Source organism: Balaenoptera physalus (assembly GCF_965194825.1).
Source record: "Balaenoptera physalus genome assembly, chromosome: 9".
NCBI lineage: Eukaryota > Metazoa > Chordata > Mammalia > Artiodactyla > Balaenopteridae > Balaenoptera > Balaenoptera physalus.
This window is the reverse complement of record NC_138888.1, coordinates 38,525,286-38,532,983: the sequence shown is the minus strand read 5'-3', so window position 1 is coordinate 38,532,983 and position 7,698 is coordinate 38,525,286. Positions and strand designations below refer to the sequence as shown.

Sequence of the window (7,698 nt, the reverse complement as noted above, 5' to 3'; positions counted from 1 at the left end):
GCATCTTCAAAGCTAAATTCGACCCTTGCTCCTCACAAAAGGCCCCTTCAAATTCACTCCATATATTGCAGCTTGGATAAATTCAGATTTGCCTATTTCAGGATCAGATAAGGTATAGAGCAATGTCTGCCTGTTACCAGGTTTTAACTGGACACAGTTAGTATTGCTTGAGTCCTTCGTGGTAATAAATAATAAGCAACAACAATTACCTTTTTGGTAGTAAATATTAAGATGGTAGCAAGAGATCACTACTTTGAATAAGAAAATGGTTGCAACTAGAGTACTGATTCCCATTAACTCTTTTTTTAAACAGCCCTATCTAACTTAATAAATAAGGCAGTGTGTTCATGGGACCAACATGGAGACAGACAGACCAACAGGGATTAAATAAAGAAATTCCCTTTGGATGAGGTCATGAACAGAAAGAAGTTAAAAGATTTACACATGCTTGTGTCCCAGGCATTACTCATCAAATGCTTTTTCTGCATGTATTAAGATGATCATACGATTTTTATCTTTTCTTTTATTAATGTAGTGGTTGTTGAACCATCCTTGCATCCAAGGGATGAATGCCACTTATCATGGTGTACGTATCTTAATTTATTGTCGAATTCAGTCTGCTAATGTTTTGTTGAGAATTTTTGCATCTGTGTTCATCAAGGACATTAGCCTACAGCTTTTGTTTCTGGTAGTGTTCTTATCTGGTTTTGGTATCAGGCTAATGCAGGCCTCAAGAAATGAATTTGAAAGCGGTCCCTCTTCTTCAATTTGTTTGGAAGAGTTTGAGAAGGACTGGTGTTAATTTTTCTTTAAATGTTGGGTAGACTTGACCAGTGAAGCCACCTGGTCCTGGGATAGAAAAAATTTAATGTAATCAGCAAGTGGACCTGAGTAGTGCAGGGAGAAGATTGTAATGTATGCTAGCGGTGCTATTGGTACCCTGCCCAAATACCCCTTAAGGTGAGGAGTACATATTCCCTAACTTATGTGAGTGTTGGCAAATATCAACTCACACCTGCTCCCCTATCTGGAGAATTTCTCTCAGCCAAACGGAAGCCAGTTTGACTGGGAGGCTACATGCCAGCCCCATCCATCTCCCTGAGGTAGAACCTGGCCAAAGACTTTCAATCGACTGCTCTGCCCGCCTCTAGCTGGACTAAGTCTATAGTACCTTTCCCGAAAAACTTCACAGTGATATCACACTAGGCACTCTCCAGACCCAATTCTTTTCCCCGCACCATATCCTGCTTCCCTCACTTTCTCCTGAGAGCGTTCCCACAATAAACACATGTGTAAGAATCCCTGTATCAAGCTTTGCTTCTAGGCAACCTGACCTGTAAGGCTTGGGAACAAAATTAACATAATAGGAGTCTGAGCAAACGAGGAACCAAAGGAGCAGAGTGAAGGCAGGCAGACGGAAGGCGAATTTTCTCTACTCCACAATTTTCCAGGGGTTTACACTAAAGAGAGTCAGTGCCACTGGACATATATACAACAAAAGTATACAAAAATTACTTAAAAAATGAGTGAATTATAAACACAGAAACAAACTACTGTAAAAGTAACATAGGCAGGTGGAGCGCCCGGGGGCCCCAGGCGGCGCGGATTAGGAAGGCGGCCCCACCCGGGCCGCCAACCTGGCCCTCGGCCCGCGGCCCCGCGCACCCCGGCGCCGGGCCCGGCCGCCACCGCCCTAGCCCGGCCGCTGGTGCCCAAGTTCACAGAAGGCGCTGCTGCTGGAGCTCGAGGGACTGCAAGAGGAGCCGGTGGAGGGCTTCCGGGTGACCCTGCTGGACGGGGGCGACCGGTACAACTGGGAGGTGGCCACCTGCGGGCCTCCCAACACCTACGACGAGGGCGGTTACTTCCAGGCGCGCCTCAAGAGCCCCATCGACTTCCTTACTCCCTCCGGCCTTTCGGTTCCTGACCAAGATATGGCACCCCAACATCTAGAGACTGGGGACTGTGCATCTCCATGTCCGTCACTCAGTTTGTGACCCCCCCCGGCGCGGTGAGCTGCCCTCGGCGCGGTGGGACCCCCACCCAGAACGTCAGGACCATCCTCCTCGGCGCCACCTCCCTCCTCCACCGACGCAGCACCTCACCGGCCAACGTGGACGCCTCCGTGGTGCGCAGGAAGCAGGAAGCGGGAAGCGAGCGAAGGCAGGACCGGGAGCACGCGGACATCACCCGCAAGCAGGTTCTGGGGACCGAGGCGGAGGCGGAGCGGCGCGGCGCGCAGGTGCCCACGACTGGCCGAGTCCCGCGTGACGACCGAGGCCCCGGCGCCCACCAGGTCTCAGAGCTCTTGCACAGGACGACGAGTACGAGGGAGGACGGCGAGGCCGAGACACGGCTGCTTCCGGCACGACGAGGACGACCCGGGCAACGAGGGGTCCTGACACCGCGTCCCCACGTATAGCCTCACAGATTTTACCTCAAAAAAAAAAAAAAGGTAATATAAATATCTTAGTCATATTAAATAATTTATGCCTCAGAATGCTGTTGCGAAATCTTAGAGCAATCTCTTACGGTCTCCAGCTACTGCTTAGCGATTATCACAGTTTCTGTGAGTCGTTGGTTTAAAACCTCTGGATTAAACCCATGCAAGGCCCCGCTCTCACTTGTATATTCTCTACAAAAGGATATACCCCTCAGTTCTTTCGCACACATCCTCAATAAACTACGTGTATTTAGAAATCGTTTACAGACAGGTTTTCATGCATCTAGTTTTGGAACTATAAATTTTACAATTGATTGTAGCAAGTTGTGATGGTTAAGTTTACATGTCAACTTGGCTGGGCTGGGCTATAGTACCCAGTTATTCAGTTAAAAACTAAATTAGGTGTTGCTGTGAAGACATTTTGTAAATGTGGGTAAGATCTGCAATTAGTTAACTTTAAATAAAGAAGATTATCCTCAATAATCTGGGTGGGCCTGATCCAATCAGTTGAAAGACCATAAGAGCAAAACTGAAATCTCCCTGAGGAAGAAGAAATTGTCACGAGACTGTAGTTTCCAGCCTGTGAGCTGGCCTTACAGATTTCGAACTTTCCAGCCCCTGCAATCATATGAGCCAAATGCTTGAAATAAATCGCTATATGTATATGTGTGTGTGTGTGTGTGTGTGTGTGTGTGTGTTGGTTCTGCTTCTACTTGTTTTGTATTATTGGTTCTATTTCTTGGAGCAAACTGACTGATACAGAAGTTAATGTTTTATATAGTAATATTTGGTCTAGAAGCAACTAACATAGTAATAGCCTCTCTCATTAGTTCAGTGCCTTGAGAACTGATTTATAGAACACATCTGCAAATGCTTGTCTGCCAAACATCAATTAGTCCAGAAGACAGCAGAGAATCTAACCTTCGTTTTTAGATAAGTGGTTCAAATATGTTGTCCTGCTGATATATCATTGACTGTATTAAATCTGGAACATTGTCTCTGGTTCTCCTGTTTTTAGTACTTATCTCTAGATTTGTCTGTTCCTCCGGAAGCTATTGATAATTACAATCTATATTTTGAATCAGTTGTTTTAACTCCATACTGCAAGTCACATATCCACCTTTCAGACACAAGACTTACCTACTGGACACAGCCCAATATTTATCCCATGACACAGCCTGATAACTCCACTAGATCTGGCATTTTCTGATCGACCCCATCTAACAGCCTTCCATGCCTTGGTCTTATACTATGTCACAATTAATTAGTTACATATTGAATAAAATGCTGGTACTGTCAACTAACTCTTATTCAACATGGATTTGTGGTGTTTACGTATCATAGTATTGTATAAATAAAAAGGCCTGTTTGAGAGTCTTTAAAGGAGGTATTCTAAGTTTATCAATTTTACAATTATTATAATGAAGTAAAATATACATAATGGTAACACTACCATTTAGTGTTTTAATTTAATAGATTAAGTTTAGTTTCAGAAAGCCCTCAATTTAAAGTATGTTAGAGATACCACTGTTAACAGCATTGATTTTAGGACTTGTAGGTATGTGCTCCATTTGATAGACTGTGAGGTGTTGGATAATTTGCAATGTTATTGTAACCCAATTAAAATAATGAATCATTAGATTCTATAGCCAATATACAGGACTAGAGAATGAACACTCCAGAATCCTGGCTTCATTCCCAACTCAGTCAATATCTATTACAAATGAATAATCTCACCTGCCTATTTCATTTTCTCCATCTATAAATCACAAATGCTTAGAGTTACCAAGTTAAGCCTTCAGAGCAAGTTGTAAAGATTAATAAGTTAATGGTTGTAAAGCTGTAAATCCTCAATCATAAATTATTATGCAAGGGTTCTGATTATATAGTTACTGTTTAAGTAAACAACATAAAATCATATTTAATCTTGAACTAACTGAGCAGATAGAACTGCTGATATAATACACACACGCAGTGGCTAGCTTTTTATTTGCATATTTCCAAGATATATTTGAAAGACATAAAAAGGCAATGATTTGCATATGCTAGCACAAAGGTGGAAATGAGAGTAAATTCATCATTTGAAAGTTTGAGGTCATTATCTGATGTAAGAAAGTTGTTATCTGACATAAGTCAAAATCAAATACAGAATTTAGCAGTTGGCTACAGGACTAATGCTTTAAACTATCTACCAATAGTCCCATAAAAATTTTACTTCTCTCAGAAAAATGTATCCTCAGTTCTGTGAAAAACTTCAACAGTTCTTCAAACCCATACCTTTTACATTCAGGTTCCCAAATATAAAATCCTTGGCTTCTTTCACTTCAGGCCTTGGACCAGCATGTCTCTATAAAGTCTATCATTTTCTTTCTCAAAATTAATTTAATTGGATAATATTTAGTGATATGGGATGAGGGATAATTTGATTAACGTACATAAAGTTCTAAAGTTTAAAAAAAAGCATGGTCTTTAAAAGTATAAGAAAGGAAGAAATCTTTGAGAAGCAATTTGTGAGAAATGTTATACTAATTGCACTAAAAGATTTGGATAAAATAAATGTTCATAAGAGAGCACTTTTTTTATAATAGTGAAAAGTTGCAATAAACCCAAATAGGTGACAAAAGAGTAAAAATGAATGACGTTTTGTGCATATAAAAATTGCTGTGCAGCTATTAAGTTGCTTATTTTTTACATTGTAATTCTATAAAATGCTTAAATATGTTACTATGTAAAAAGTATGGATACAAAACTATAATACAGGATATTCCATAATTTTAAAAAATATTTATGATATAGAAGAGTGACTGTGAGGAAATACACCAAAAATGGCAGTGAAATTATCAAAAGTTTTTATTTTCTTTTTTATTCAATTTAGATTTTTCTCAATTTTATTTTTCAGTCTTCATTTCCTTAACATCTTGAGGAAAATTCATCAATTTGTGATGTGCACAAGTTAATCAAAACTTCTGCTTTATTTTTATGATGCCATTTTGACAATCAATTTATCTATTTTCATTTGAAATGATATCTTTAGCACTTTATTCGCTTAAAACTTTTAAATACCTCTCGCTTCTGTGCTTCAAGGAGCATGAGAATTTTCTAAAATCATCAAAAGTAAAATTGAATGTAAAAATGAGCTATTTTTAATCTATGACATCTTGCTCCTCTGTTCTCTAACAACTTATAAAATAAATTATTCCAGAAATGTGTATTGACCTCCTACTATATTCCAGTTGCTGTATATCAAAACTAAATTCTCTAGATTTTTGGTTGACTTTGATTTAAAATATATTTGAGAATTTATTGTGGTAGTCTTTGTAATTTGTTCTAATGTCTTTAATCTGCAATGGCAGATACTTAGATTGGCTTTCTCAGCCTTTATTTCACCCGTCTTCTATTTGAAGAGGTTGGAAAGCTAAAAGTTATATTTCCCAGACTTTCACGTAGCTCAATTACTACTAAATAGATGCACTTCCACAAAAACTGGAAAGTGCAAATGAGGCGGAGGTCATCCTGTGATTTCTGGCTCTCATCACCTGTTAGGAAGGCCATGCTTTCCCTTGTTCCATTGTTCTTTTTCAAGAAACAGTAGCAGTAGCAGTGACTTGACCTAACCTCTAATCCGTAGTTTCCAGGTTCAGGTGTTGTCTATTCTCTAATTCCCTTGTGTCTAGAGACTGTTGTGAGGGTGACCACAACTTCAGACCTAGACTGGTACAACTGATGGTGACGTCAAACATGGTAGCTCCCTAGTGGGTCAGTTTTGTATTGTTCTTGGAGCCATTCCAAGAGCCCCAGCCTAGGAACTGCTGGTTTACCCCATCCAACAATTTTGCAAGCACTTAAATCTCTGTATTTTATAATAATACATCATGTTTAAATATCTAGAGTGGTTCAACATTAAACCCTGCCTGATTATTTTCTTTAGCTGTTGTACCAGTAATACTCACTGAAATATATAATAACAGAATTATAAACAAAACAAAACAAAAACACTTTTAAAAAATTTCCTCTCCCTCTTCATGGGTAAAGATCTTTACTTATTAAAATGTCTACTTAAGGTATATTTTCAGTCTCTAATTTTAAATAGGAAGGTAGATAGATAAATAGATAGAATACAATCTCCTGTAGCACGAGTATAACAATCCTAAAAGCACCAAGCTTCATGCAAGCAGTTTCATAGTTCAAAATTCTGCCCTATGATATGTCAGTGTTCAGTCCCATTGAAAAAATCTGGACTTTCTCCAGTCTGGTTGCTGAATTGTCTACTAAAATATTTTAGCATCAGCAAGTGCCTATTAAAAACATCTTACATTAATATGGTCCATTCATCATAGTAAAACAGTGCTGATACATTGCCATCAACTAAACCCCATCCTTTATTCAGAGTTCTTCAGCTTTTCCCTAATTTCCTTTTTCTGCTTTAGGTTTCCATCCAGGATTCCATATTGCATTTAGTCATCATGTCTCTTTTTGCTTTGCTTGGTTGTGAAAGTTTATCGGACTTTGATTTTAATGAACTTGATAGTTTTAAAGGTTACTGGTCAGGTATATTGTATAATGTCCTTCACGTGATGTCTGTATAATGTTTTTCTCATGGTTAGACTGGGATTATGGATTTTGGGGAGGAAGATCACAGAGGTAAAGTGCCATTATCATCACAGAGTATCAACATGACTTCTCACTGTTGATGTTAACCTAGATCACGTGGCTGATAATATTTGTCAGGTTTCTCCACTGCTAAGTTACTTTTTCTTTCTCCCTTTAGAAGTAAGTCAGTATGCACAGTCCAGATCTTAAGGAGTGGACAGTTGTGCTAAGTACAGTAAGTCTACACAAATTAATTGGAATTCTGCTGTAGGGGTAGATGTGTCTATTCTCCCCCATTCATTTATTAATTCATTTATTTATATCATTATGGATATTTATTTCATACTTTGGGTTATAATCCAATACTACTTTATTTATTTTGTTGCTAACAATTTTTCAGCTGTGGCCATTGGGAGCTCCTTCAGTTGGCTCCTGTGTCTTTTAGACATATCCCCATTAATGTAGCTTTTTTTCTCCAAGTACTTCCTTACTTTCTGACACCAGTAGATGCCCCAGGTGCATTTTTATGTTTCCTGAACCAGTCCTAGAACCAGTTACCTCTCCAAGGAGTCATAATTTCTTCAACTGGAGCATGGTATTAGAAACCAAAATCTGGGCACTGGGTTTTCTTATTGCTTGTTAGGGTGTTGTTGCTTCTAGGCCCT

At 39.3% G+C, this 7,698-nt stretch overlaps 1 pseudogene across 1 annotated transcript in view; it reads left to right on the top strand.

Moving 5' to 3' along the window:
- Nucleotides 1–913: 913 nt before the first annotated feature.
- Nucleotides 914–7,698, top strand: part of LOC309666711 (ubiquitin-conjugating enzyme E2 R1 pseudogene) — a 28,843-nt pseudogene continuing 22,058 nt past the window's right edge. Inside the window, exons 1-2 of the transcript in view lie at nucleotides 914–960; nucleotides 1,718–7,698. The exon at nucleotides 1,718–7,698 is cut by the window's right edge and continues 22,058 nt beyond it. The product of the transcript in view is annotated as a ubiquitin-conjugating enzyme E2 R1 pseudogene (transcript). The remainder of the gene's footprint in view (nucleotides 961–1,717) is intronic.